Source organism: Anabrus simplex, chromosome 13, assembly GCF_040414725.1.
Source record: "Anabrus simplex isolate iqAnaSimp1 chromosome 13, ASM4041472v1, whole genome shotgun sequence".
Taxonomy (NCBI): Eukaryota; Metazoa; Arthropoda; class Insecta; order Orthoptera; family Tettigoniidae; genus Anabrus; species Anabrus simplex.
This window is the reverse complement of record NC_090277.1, coordinates 106699301-106713721: the sequence shown is the minus strand read 5'-3', so window position 1 is coordinate 106713721 and position 14421 is coordinate 106699301. Positions and strand designations below refer to the sequence as shown.

The window sequence follows — 14421 nt, the reverse complement described above, 5'->3', positions numbered from 1 at the left end:
CAAATCCATCAAGCCTTTGTCCAGTTAGACAAGTTTGGGAAAGGACACGTCATGTGACTAATAGAGGCAGACCCGTTGTTTTGGTGCTTTGCTGACTATCCAGTGCATTAATATTGCAACACCGTGGGAGTGTGAAGGTACACGTATGCATTGAGAAGGCTCAGGTCGACCCTGGCAGGCCTCCAGCAGGGAGAATAGTTTTATTGTGCTATAACGACTCAATGTGGTTGGCTGTGCACCATCCAGAGACATCACAGAAACTGGAGATACGCCTATATCCACCAGTACCAATATCCATGTGGCTAGCAGAACAGGATTTGTTGTCGTAGTGTCTCGTACGATGTCTACTATTATGACCCATGCATCTCTGAGCATGTTTGAACTTCAGCCTGGAATGGACAGCATGGCAACTTTTGGATTGGCAGTGAATGGTGTTCAGCAGCATATCACGATTCTGTCTGGATACCAGAATCAAAGGATAAATTACCTAGAAACTCAAAGATCCAGTTACAAAGTCATGTCAGTTACTTGAGGGTATTCTACCAAGAACAAAGATGCTAATGAACCAGGTGCTTCTCCTATCGGTTCTGCTGTTATGGAACAGAAATGTGGGCACTTTGGCAGATGACTTGAATAAACTGGTCTTCCAAAGGTAGTGCTTGCTTTGGCTACTGGATTTCAGTCTGTGTGACCACATCCAGAATGATACCAGTAAAATGTCTTGTTGCAAACAACTAGCACTTGACAAATACATTCAATGATGGTGACTGCGTTGGATTGATCATGTGAATAAAATGGAAGGATTAGATATTCTGATGACAGGGTCCAGTACATTGGAAGATCTAGAGGATAACCCCAAACAAATGTGGGCTAAGCATATCACGAACAATGTATACCATCTTAGACTCAGCTTCATGGTGGCAGAACAATTGGCAATCGATGAAACAACCTAGCAGGGATCGTTCAGGAAGTCCGGCAACCCATGACGTCTACAACATCTGGTGTAGAGGTCATTCTTGTTCAGGTGTCAGCTAAGAGAAGAAGAGATGTGAAAACCAATTGCAATGAGAAATTTGGAAAATGCATTCAAACTCTCAAGGATATGGTCAGTGATGTAGCTTAAATTACCAAAGGAATTTACCTAAAAGAGAGGAAATGTACTCAGATTCCCTATGTTTCAAAAATACTGTGCCATGTACTCAAAGCAGAGTAAGTGAAATGTATTATAGACCATACTCAAACATCGCAAATAAAAGAAATCTAATGTTACACATCTGTTGTTTAAAAATGATTTGAGAATGCTTCTTAAAAAGGGAGGAATTTGAGAGAAATCCATTCATGCCGCTGTCACCATAATTTTATCTCAACGTAGAAGTCGGCCAGTTTTTCATTCTCACATAGAATGTTATCCAGTGATATGAACTAGACACTATGTTTGAAGAACTAGGTACAGTGGATAAACATTGTTGAAATCAAAACAATATTACTGTAGAGCTCTGAAATATGGGTAAACCTTCTGTGTGAACAACTTTTCTGTTGCACTTTCTAGAATCTTAACACATTGGGGGACTGGATGGCTCACTGTTTATTCTTATGCTGTGGACCAGCTGAGAGGAGCATATTTTGCATAAGATACAGATTTGAACAAAATGGTCGTACAGTGTTTGTTACATGAGATAAATTGATGAGAATTGCTGGTGAGTTTTACCTTTGATACTGTTAAGAAGTAAGGAGGACATAAAATGCATACTAGCACAAACCAGGAAGGCTTTTCTTAAGAAAATAAATTTGGTCATTTCTAACTTGTCCAAGTGAAAAAAATCCTTTAGTGAGATCTGTGTCAAAGCCAGGCTGAAGTAGTTTGGTCATCTCAAAAGAATGGACCCATAAAGAACAGCTAGAGTGTGGTTTGAGAAGGAAATCGAAGGCAAAAGATCAAGGAGGCGATGAATCGGTCAAATTAGAAACTATCTCGCTGGACGAGGTCTGGATTTGCAGCAGGTTATGGAAGAAAACCTGTACATGGACAGAAGTAAATGGAGAGTGCTCATTCACTGCACCCAGGAAACTGGAGCTGGTTTAAGATGAAGTTGTCGTGGAGACGGCTCAGCTGTGACCTCGTGGTCACTACCCACTTTCCTCTTTCTGAGTGTTAAGGGGTCCAATCATTTCCAATAACTAGGGGGTGTCGGCATCTAACTTCCCGGTTTGGCATTGAATTTTCTATGGAGGACCTCAAACACCAATGATAGAGACTCAAAACTCGCCACAAACAAAATGCTGGAAAAGAGCGGTCGGTCCTCACGGAAAACAGCTGTCCACAACTGGCTTCTGACCTTGATAATGTGTGCCTTTTATTGCATTGATGATGTTCGTTGGCTTTTAATGTCCGTTAGTTCTTGTTGTGTTGATTTCATTGCACAGAGAGGAGGGTTGCGCTTCTTTTTTGAATGCTGTACGAACTGTGATAATATTTCTCTTATTCTCAAGTTCTGAATGAATTGCACTAGTTTAGTTGTAGGGAAGCATTCTACAACAGACACTCGCACAGGAAATAGGCCCTCAAATTGCCGAACTGGCAGGCTTTGAATCTGAAATGCCCGCACACATTTACATGCGCTTTCTACTTAAACATTTACCAATGTGCATTTTTCCTTCCAGAATTATGGTGCGGCCATTGCACGTGTTAATACGGTAAGTGCTTCCCGACATTTCAAGCAAATGAAGTGCTTGCCTAGTTAACGCTGATGCTCACACGATTCACGAGTGTACAATAGCTTTAGGAGCACGGTATCCCAATGGTTTCACTACTGACCTCCGCCTCAGTGCGCTCTAACATTTTCAACTGCATATTTCTTGAAGTAGATGGGAGTCTAATGGTAATTTGGTCATGTTCAGTTGATGTTCTGTTCTACAAGAAATTTTTACTGAAATAGGAACGATATCGTGTTTGTGTGGTATTCAGACTTATACTAACAATCAGAGTGAAGGTTGTGATATCCGATTTGAAACTCTGTGTGTCGTGAGGTGGTGTGCCTTTTACAGTGCTGCTTTACAGTATTGAAGGATGGACACTAAAGCCTTCATCACTGAACCGACTGCAGGCCTTGTTATAGTGTTATTGGTAGACCACGTCACCAATGGCGAGGTACTCTGTTGTGCTGGGAAATCACGTGAATAGCATTGCAAAACATTAGGAAGCAACCTGTCTTGGTTACATCTTCAGAAATGACAAATACAGCCTGTTACAACAAGTGATCATAGAATGAATGATAAAAGGAAAAAGTCAGTGTGGGAGGTTCACCATGTCATGGTTCAACACCATGACATGGTGGCAACTCTGTTACAGGAAATCCAAAGTAGAGAAAACTACTCCATGATGGTTGCCAACCTTATGTGAAAAGAGAGGAGAAGAAAACAAGACTCCTTTAGATTTTTGAGATAACAGACATACTCTAAGAACATCAAGAAAGTGACAGGATTTTTCTGTGGGTGCTGAGCTGAGTGACTTATGTAACCTTGAAAGGTTAACATCATCAAATAAAATTTAGGCCAGGAAAATAATTAAATGAAATATCGAATTTGGAAACGTTACAAAGAAATTAATTTGGAAGTGAAGGGCCAGGTGGTAGGTGGAATGTAACTTTTTATGGACTGTACTTCAAATAAAGAGCAACTATTCAAAAGGGAAACATTTATTTTAAACCAAATAGAAACTCAAAAACTAATAAAATGATCACAACCCTGAATTAATTTAATAAAATGATCGTAAAACTGAATTATAGAATGACAAAGAAACGTAACTTAGAAAATGTAAAACATTGGATGGTAAAACAGACAGTAAATTAAGAGGTCCACAGGGGAGAGTGGATGTATGGCACATTGTGCTAATTGCACTTAAACCTACTGAAGATCCCTCTTCAATTTAAACAGTGGGCTAATCCCATATTACTATGTCTGAGCTACAAAATAGAATTGCAATGAAAGATTAAAATGCAGCTTCGAATAGAAACAAAGTTTGAAAAGCTTCCAATAAAAGGCTTGCCTCTACAAAATAAAGATGGGAGTAGAATGATAAAACTGCTTCATCTTAAAATCCATTTAACAACTTTTGAAGTTAATTAATGGAGAAACTCCTGCACATTGTTACCAAAGTTAAACAAATTGAAAAGCTGAACCTTCCCCGTGAGAAAGGGAGTGCTCAGACAACACACCCAGCCTCACGACAAATCAATCCGCAAATGAAGCCACGTTTCCCCACATTCCCTGTGGGAAGCACAGATTTAAAGAACTAATAGTAGTGCAGGACTCACCTTGTGATTTTCTATTAACCATCCCTCTACGGCGACAACTCTGAAGATGTTCAGCAGGCCTCTTCGGAGGCCCCACGCCATTATTATTAACCAGTGACCTTATAATCTTTATTAATGCTTGAACCATTGTTCATGGTGACCTTCTGAAAAGATCTAAAGTACGATGCAGCAAGATGTAAGGCACGGCAAAATTGGCATATGGCAATATAAGGTGTTCAACACGTCTACTAATAATCTTGAAAACTTGACAGTCTTTAAAATTCGAATTAAATGCACGCACCACATGTCACATCTTATATGGTAGAAACCTCTGGCCTTTTGCTCCTTAGTGGATTTGATTCCAGCTCTGATTGGTGGTATTAGAAGGTGCTCAAATACTTCCAGCCTCATGTCAGTAGTATTACCAGCCTTTAAAAGAAATCTTGTGCATCTCACATATCGGAAAACCATGAAAGTAATCAGGGGGTTGTAAAACATCTCTTGTTATTCTTCTGTTCTTGGCCATAACTGAGCCTTTCATCTAGGTACTCTTAATTTACTTTGGATCAGCGCATCTAGTCCTGAGGCTGTGGACTTTTTTTTTCACCTCCAGATCTTTTACTATCCCTACTTTCTGTAAAGCAGGTTCTTTAGATCTTTTCCAGGACCTCTTCCACTGCTGGGTTCGTGTTTGTTAGTGAAAAGGGCGCACGCACACACACACACACACACACACACACAAAAGAAAAGAAAAATGCAGGAATTTATCATGTTGAATTTACATTTTCTTTTTGTCATGATCGTTAGCATATATAACTATAACTAAATTCTTTTTCCATTCCTTTAATGTGTTTTATAACTGTGTGTACCGTTTAGTATTATAGTGTGTGTGTATGTAATATATTGTTAAACTGTATGTACGTTATACAACATGGTTTGGCAGAATAGCAGGCTTTATAGCCTGAGGCACGCTGTGTAAATAAAGGTTTATAATAATAATAATAATAATAATAATAATAATAATGGTTCATGTTTGTGAGTTACTGTAGTCACGTCCTAGTTCGTGAACCATGGGCAACGGCTGAGTGGCCTAGTAAGTGGTCCTGAGAGTCGGGATACCAGTTGCTATGGAATGGGAGTGGGCATCTCGGACATATTCCGAGTCATGACCCTCCTTGTGGTCAGGCGGCTAGGACTATACAATTTACCGGTGGTCCATAACCTGTTAGTGGAGAGATCCTCACTTGGACTATGTGCAAGTAGGGTAGCATCCTGCTTCATGAATTTACCGAGCTCAGAACATTTTAAGCAAGCCTCGGACCTATGGGAGTAACGGAGTCCCACTCCCATTTGACAGATGAGGGACTCCTTGGAAACAACATGACGAACGAAATGAAATTCGATAGGGAGCTATCAGTTTTAATGGGGCCTATGGAAGAAATAAAGTAGAACTGGCTGAGTCAGCAAAGAGGATGCATCTGGATGTGCTAGGAGTAAGTGATATTCGGGTAAGGGGAGATAACGAGGAAGAGAAAGGAGATTATAAAGTGTACTTGATGGGTGTTAGAAAGGGAAGGGCAGAGTCTGGGGTAGGGCTCTTTATCAGGAATACCATTGCATACAACTTAGTTTCTGTTAGGCACGTAAATGAGCGAATGATGTGGGTAGATTTGTCTGTTGGAGGAATTAGGACTAGAATTGTGTCCGTGTATTCACCGTGTGAGGGTGCAGATGAGGATGAAGTTGACAAGTTTTATGAAGCATTGAGTGACATCATGGTGAGGGTCAATGGCAAGGATAGAATAGTGCTCATGGGCGATTTCAGTGCGAGAGTTGGGAATAGAACTGAAGGATACGAAAAAGTGATTGGTAAATGTGGGGAAGATATGGAAGCTAATGGGAATGGGAAGCGTTTGCTGGACTTCTGTGCTAGTATGGGTTTAGCTGTTACGAATACATTCTTCAAGCATAAGGCTATTCTCCGCTACACATGGGAGGCTAGGGGTACCAGATCCATAATAGATTTTATCTTAACAGACTTTGAATTCAGGAAATCTGTTAGGAATGTACGAGTTTTCCGCAGATTTTTCGATGATACAGACTATCTGATCTGTAGTGAACTAAGTATCTCTAGGCCTGGGGTGGAGAAAGTGAAATCTGTCTGCAAACAAATAAGGGTAGAAAATCTTCAGGACGAGGAAATTAGAAGTACATGGATATGATTAGTGAGAAGTTTCAAACAGTAGACAGTAAGCAGGTTCAGGATATAGAAAGTGAATGGGTGGCATACAGGGATGCTGTAGTAGAACAGCAAGGGAATGCCTAGGAACAACTGCGTGTAAAGATGGGAAAAGGCGAACATCTTGGTGGAATGATGAAGTGAGAGCAGCTTGTAAACGTAAAAAAAAGGCTTATCAGAAATGGCTCCAAACAAGGGCCGAGGCAGACAGGGATTTGTTCGTAGTTGAAAGAAACAGAGCGAAACAAATAGTTGTTGAATCCAAAAAGAAGTCCTGGGAAGATTTTCGTAACAACCTGGAAAGGCTAGGTCAAGCAGCAGGGAAACCTTTCTGGACAGTAATAAAGAATCTTAGGAAGGGAGGGAAAAAGGAAATGAACAGTGTTTTGAGTAATTCAGGTAGACTCATAATAGATCCCAGAGAATCACTGGAGAGGTGGAGGGAATATTTTGAACATCTTCTCAGTGTTAAAGTAAATCATGCTGGTGGTGTTACGACAGCCAAGTTCAAGGAAGCCAAGGAAAATGATGTTGGTGAAATTATGCTTGAGGAAGTGGAAAGGTTGGTAAATGAACTCCATTGTCATAAAGCAACAGGAATAGATGAAATTAGACCTGAAATGGTGAAGTATAGTGGAAAGGCAGGGATGAAATGGCTTCATAGAGTAGTAAAATTAGCATGGAGTGTTGGTAAGGTACCTTCAGATTGGACAAAAGCAGTAATTGCACCTATCTATAAGCAAGGGAACAGGAAGGATTGCAACAACCATCGAGGTATCTCATTGATTAGTATACCAGGCAAAGTATTCACTGGCATCTTGGAAGGGAGGGTGCGATCAGTTGTTGAGAGGAAGTTGGATGAAAACCAGTGTGGTTTCAGACCACAGAGAGGCTGTCAGGATCAGATTTTCAGTATGCGCCAGGTAATTGAAAAATGCTACGAGAGGAATAGGCAGTTGTGTTTATATTTCGTAGTTCTAGAGAAAGCATATGACAGGGTACAGAGGGAAAGGATGTTCGCCGTACTGGGGGACTATGGAATTAAAGGTAGATTATTAAAATCAGTGTCTATATTCGATAAACGACCAGTGATTGATGGTTTATGATGTGTAATTATGTTTACATTAAGTTATTCTAGTAAAAAAATGACTAATAAAATGCAAGTAAATCTTCATTCTATAATATGTTCTTTCATTTCAATGAGGAGGATTTTTTAAAAATTGAATATTTCAGTTCAGATTAACCGGACTTTCGGATTAACGGGGCTCTAGTGTATTATAAATTTACTCATTCCATGAAATATTTCAGGTTCCCTGTGGGAATCAAAATCTTTATCATCCGATAGCCAGGCAGGCATCAATTTTTGAAAATGAGACACAGTCTCTCATAGTGCATTGGCGCTGCCGGTGGCTCCAGGTAGCCTATGTAGCGGCCTCCACGGTATGCACTAGCCATGCATCTTGGTAGGTATGCTATTTACCAACTGATTAGCCAAACTTCGCACACTGGGGCGAAATGCTGGCAACCAGGAATGAGTTTGCTGGAAAATTTATTATGTCCAATAACGGGCCAACTATATTGGTATATAAAATTACTCATTCGGAACAAATATTTCAGGTTCCCTATGGGAATAAACATCTTTATCATCCCTTGTCTCGCCCAAGAATATCTAAATGTTTTCACGGGTATTTAATTCAAATCCATAATTACGTTTAAGCCAGCGGCCGTAGCCGTGTTGAAACACCGGATCCCGTGAGATCTCCGAAGTTAAGCAACATTGGGCGTGGTCAGGAGTTGGATGGGTTGCCACGCGCTGTTGGTGGGGGGTAAGGGAATGGAGGAGCGGAAAGGAACTGGCCACCCTACTGCACGTAAACTCCGGCTGCAGAACACCTCTGCAGAGGTTCGGACCTGCCTTCGGGCAGAATAACCCTTACCTTACCAATTATATTTAAAAATAATTTCATATCCTTTTTCATCCCTAAAAGCTATGGTTATTGTTATAATGTGTTCCGCAAAAGCTGAATATTTGTTGTACTTTATTGCCTTAAAATGTTCTTGATATCTTTAATTTAAGATTCGCCCAGTTCTTCCTATATAAAACATTTTACAGTCGCCACAATTGAGCCTATGTACTCCCGAATTGGTGTAGATATCCTTTTCATTGATACTGTGTGCATTATATATATGTTTGATATTTTATTCCTGGTTCTAAATGCTGTTTTGAGTTGAAATTTCTTAAATATATTAGCGATTTTAAAAACTTGATTTCCAAAATGCATAAATGTTACAAATTTACTACGTTCAGAGATTTCCTTTCTTTTCTCATGGTTTTTCTTTTTTTCTCAATTTTCTTTTTTACGTATGATTTTGTCTATCATTTCTGGGTTGTAGCCATTTGCTATAGCAATTTGTTTTATAATTCTAATTTCTTTCAGTGTGTTTTCATTACTCATGGGAATTTTTAATAATCTATTAATATAGCTGTTGCAAGCTGCTTGTTAGTGAGTTCCTGCGTGGTTGGAGTTTTTTTTTTGACGGTGGTAATGAACTGTGTGGGTTTCCTAAAAATATCGAAATCTATCCTGTTCTTGGCTTTTGTTAATGTGAGGTCCAAGAAATTTAACTTTTTATCTCTTTTTTTTTTTTTTTTTTCCATTGTGAATTTGATGTTGCAGTCAAGCAAATTAAACAACCCAGAAGTGTTTCGGGAATAATGTGGTCTCCATTTAAAAATACTACTGTGTCGTCAACATAACGGACCCATAATTTTATTTGTTTCTGATGTATATCCAAGATAGTTTTCTCAAGGTTATTTAAATAAATATTGGCTAAGAAACCTGATAGCGGACCCCCCCCATTGGTAAATTTGACAACATTTACAGTATAGTGGGTCTAGGGGCAAGAGTATCAAACTAAATATATAAATATAATTTCTTTTCTCGTGAAGGTCGAGAAATGGCATGCCATGAAAAGTTCAGTCTCAATAGTCATATATTTTTAAATTCCAAACATTTGGGTGTGTTTTGAAATGCGTGGAGATTGGGAGGTCAAGGCCTAAAGAAGGAGGGATGTGCCCTCCAAAAGTCAAACGTCTGGTTACCCTGCGCAGGATTTTTTAAATGAAAGCCCTGAGGTTCAGATACCACACAAAAGAGTAGGGCCCATGGCTCTTCTTTTTCTTCAAATTATTCCCTCACAATGGCGGGGTCTGCTTATTGGTACATCCGTCTCAATTTGGGCTGATCCAAGGCATTCCGGGTGATCCCTGATACGATCCATTCACTGCTTCTTGGGTCTACTACAAGGTCTCTGTCCTCTAGGGTCAAGGTGTATGGCTGTCCTTGCCACACAGTTATCATTGCTGCGTACCACATGTCCATACCACCTAGGCCTGATTTCTGCAGTTTCGCCCCATTTGTCACAACTCCTATCCTTAGTCGAATGTCTTTGTTCAGGAATCGTCAAATTGCGTTAGTTCAAGACCCGCTGGAGCATTCACATTTCCATCACATGCAGAACCTGCTTGTGCTTTCCTGTTGTTGGCCAACGTTCTAACCCATAGAGGGTGACTGGGTGCACTACAGTTCTGTAGGTCTTCCATTTAAGCTGTTGGAGTAGGGCCCAGGACTGCGATCATGATATCAAGTCGCGTAAAACTATAAGAATGCTTGTTTCCTTTCATTGCTACACATAGATGTTTTCATATTTTGATTTGCCAGTTCTTGTTTTGCATATGTAGTCTTTGTCCATTAATGATCTGGATTGGAATACCAGGGTTTTTTACATTAATGAATATGCAGTGAAGTAATGTACAAATTTGACTTGCATAAAATGTGAATTACGTTCTGCATCCTAAATACAAAAAAAACCCTTTGGTCGGGCTAAGTGGCTCAGATGGTTGAGGCACTCACCATCGGACTCCAACTTGGCAGGTTCGACCCTGGCTCAGTTTGTTGGTATTTGAAGGTGCTGAAATACGTCAGCTTCATTGGAGGCACATAAAAGAACTCCTGTGGTACAAAATTCCAGCACCTCGGTATGTCTGAAAACTGTCAGAAGTAGTTAAAAGGATGTTTGTTATTTCCATTTCATCAAAACTGGATGCTATAATATTTAGCTCAATACAGCATTCTTCTTTTTTCCTGGTCTTCTCTCCAACTTTATTGTGGTTGGCACAGGGTATGGATTTGGCCCAGTTTTACAGTCTCACAGGGAATAACGTGGAACCCATGCCCAGGGTTACGGGTGAAGACCTTAGCAGAGAAGGAGACCTTTGGAATGGTGAAGATGGTGGATGAGGCAACCCACCCTTTCAGGGGAAAATTGGAAGAGGAAACCACTGCCTTGTGGAGAAGAGGAATCTTCAAAGGCTAAGGGAGTAAACCCCGAAAGAAAATCCTCAGATACATTAGGCTTAGCAGGTCAGCAGATGAGTAAATTTGTACTTGCTTTCAACTACTGTGTACTACAAGCCTCGGATGGAAGTTTAAAAATGGAAATGGAATTGACAAGTCTCTGGCTACATTTGCACAGTATGCTATTTGCTTTACGTCGCACCGACTCAGATAGGTCTTATGGCGACGATGGGATAGGAAAGGCCTAGGAAGTGGAAGGAAGCGGCCGTGGCCTTAATTAAGGTACAGCCCCAGCATTTGCCTGGTGTGAAAATGGGAAACCACGGAAAACCATCTTCAGGGCAGCCGACAGTGGGGCTCGAACCCACAATCTCCAGAATACTGGATACTGGCCGCACTTAAGCGACTGCAGCTATCGAGCTCGGTTGCACAGTATGATGGTAATGCTGATGTTCATGCAAGTGGTAGATCAGAGAACAAAACCTGATTTGGAACAATACATATTTTAACAATGAATGGAAAGGAAAATTGATTGACCTAATGGAGAGACGAAAACTTGACATCCTGGGATTAAGTAAAGTATAATGGAAAGGGAAAGGAATGGAGATACTAAGAAAGGGGTACACCTTGTACTGGATTGGTAACAGTAAAGAGAAAAGAAATGGAGTGAGATTTGTAGTGAATCAGAATGTTGAACCAATAGCTGAAGTTGAGTATGTAAATGAAAGAATTATAAAAATGCACATACATGTAAACAAGGAACTACTGAAGATAGTATAGCGGTCTTACTAATAAAAAGTCCTTATACAGTTGTTTAACACTTGTATAGTATATAGTGAATAAACCCTGTATAAGCGTTTTATTTCTTTTCTTTTTTTTTCTTACTAATAAACGTGGTATACGCATTGTATTACTATACAGCACGTATACACTCGTTCCAAGGCGTAAGGATCTCTTCCTGGAGTTCACTGGCGTTTTTCGCACGTTCACCACCTTTATGATTGCTTGTGCTGGTTATCTACAGGCAAAACTTTCCAGAAAGTCGCGCAGTAGCACGGCATATCGAAAAGGCATTGGCAACACAAAGTGAGTCAACTGGAAATTGGCTTATACTGATATCAACATTTCTTCAGCTTGCTTGTGTAATGAACGCCAAAAAATAAATGGAAAAGCCTAAGAAAGATCAATAGCTCCTAACTGGGATAGTACGGAAAACGTAAGCAATTGTAATTGAATCGTAGAGTTGAAAAATGTACACATTCCAAAATCCTTACTTTTCAGGAGAAAGGAAAACCTGTTTTGTAGCTAAACGAAAGGTTTGATCAAAAAAGTTTCTATTAGGCATTTTAACATCATATTTCTGCGTATTCATGTACAAAGTATGGAAATCATAATACGTACGGTTTTCAAGTTATACTATTTTTTATGTCGAGGAATATGTCCCTTTTTAGGGTACTCAAATTTGATAAAGATCTTTGTAGAGGCAGAAAATGTATAATAAATTCACAATTTCAAAAGTCTATTAAGGAGTAACACATTATTACCCAAAAATACGCCCAACCATCATTTCTTTTATCGTTATTCATTGTCATTCCGTGAGACAGCTGGAAATGAGCTTATATTAATATCAACATTTCTTCAGCTTGCTTGTGTAATGAACGCCAAAAAAGAAATGGAAAAGCTTATGAAAAGATGAAAAGCTCCTATCTGGGACAGTGCGGAAAACGTAAGCAATTGTAATTGAATCGGCGAGTTGAAAAATGTACAAATTCCAAACTCCTTACTTTTCAGGAGAAAGGAAAAACTTTTCTGTAGCTTAAAAGAAAGGTTTGATCAAAAAAGTTTCTATTAGGCATTTATACATCATATTTCTGCGTATTCAGGTATAAAGTTTGGAAATCATATTACGTACGGTTTTTAAGTTATACCATTTTTTATGTCGAGGAATATGTCCTTTTTTACGGTACTCAAATTTGATAAAGATCTTTGTAGAGGCAGAAAATGTATAATAAATTCACAATTTCAAAGGTCTATTAAGCAGTAACACATTATTACCCAAAAATACGCCCAACCATCATTTCTTTTATAGTCATTCATTGTCATTCCGTCTCTTTAAAGTGTTTTACTTTATGAAGATGTCTAGCCTCCATAACCTCTGAATGGTGTATGTCTTCTATGTTTAAAATACCGTGAAGATTATCAACGTCATCATCCATTCTTTCAATGTGTGTTCATGTTAAATGGATAAGTCGAATATTTCACCGCGATTATATTACTGTAGACAATAAATACCATGAAAATAAACTGCTCACTCGTTTGATTTTCCGCTACTCGCTGCTATACAGCGCTTATACAAGGGTCCTGGTCTGTATAAGCATTTCAATGAATAACTATAACAGATGTATACACGGGAGGCTTATACGCGGTTTATTAGTAACGAATTTCACATAAACGGTGTATAAACCTTGTATAAACGTTATACACCGTTTATTAGTAAGACGGTAGGTGTATGCTCCACAGACAGGATGTAGCGTGGAAGAAAAAGATTTCCTCAATGAACTGGAAACACATTGTTGGAGATTTGATCATGATAATGGGAGATTTAAATGCCTAGGGGCCGTATTTTTTGGTAATAACGATATGCACAAGTTCTTTTGATATCTCCTTTCTTGTCTATATATGACTTCCCAGGTACTAAAAATACCGTATTTTAGCAAAATGAACTTGCGGAATATACACCATTTGGTGCGAAAAGTGTGAAATGGCACCGGAAGAGCTCTCCAATAAAGGTTTAAATGCTTCTGAGAACTTGACTATCGTAGTTTCATTCTCATTTGCTTGATAGCGCTGTATATTCCCCACACAAATGCACACAAAGCGCAGTACGCACTGTGTATCTAAAGTATGTGTATTCAGTACCGCGATCTCTAAGGCATTACAAGTCCCTTTCATGACCGTATCGATGAGTATAATCAAAAAGTTAATATAAAAAACCACCTAATCGATTAGGTGGTTCTTTATATTAACTTCTTGATCTCTAAGGCAGTCGATAAAAATCAATATCTGTTATTGATTACAGCAAATAGCGTTGTGGTCTAACAAGATACAAGACCGGTCATAGATACAGCAGTGCGCAATGAGAGTTCGTTACTTACGAACCTTTATTGGCAAATGTCCAACATTTAAGTATAAAAATGCCGAAAACTGATGTCGCAACAGGTTTTTCGAGGGCCGAAGAATACAAGTGAGGGGTTCTATGTATTTGACGCTGCAAGTAGATTCTAATGTATCAGTAGTGTACCGGTAATATTCGTAAAGTTGAAACGTACGATATACAGTGCAGATAATCAGAATGAAGCAAATGAACATAATTTCAAGCAGCAAATAACAATCGGTGATACTTTACAGATTGGATAGGTGTTAAAAAAATTATAGAGAGCAATTTGTAATAGATACAAAAAAAGCATTCATGCAAGCCAACATGCCTCTAGAAAAATAGAATAATCCTGGCATGAGGAAGAGAATTAATATT

At 39.2% G+C, this 14421-nt stretch overlaps 1 protein-coding gene across 7 annotated transcripts in view; it reads left to right on the top strand.

Moving 5' to 3' along the window:
* Window positions 1–14421, top strand: part of Isha (Insulator su(Hw) mRNA adaptor) — a 402024-nt gene that overhangs the window by 102655 nt on the left and 284948 nt on the right. The gene's annotated exons all lie outside the window — the stretch shown is intronic.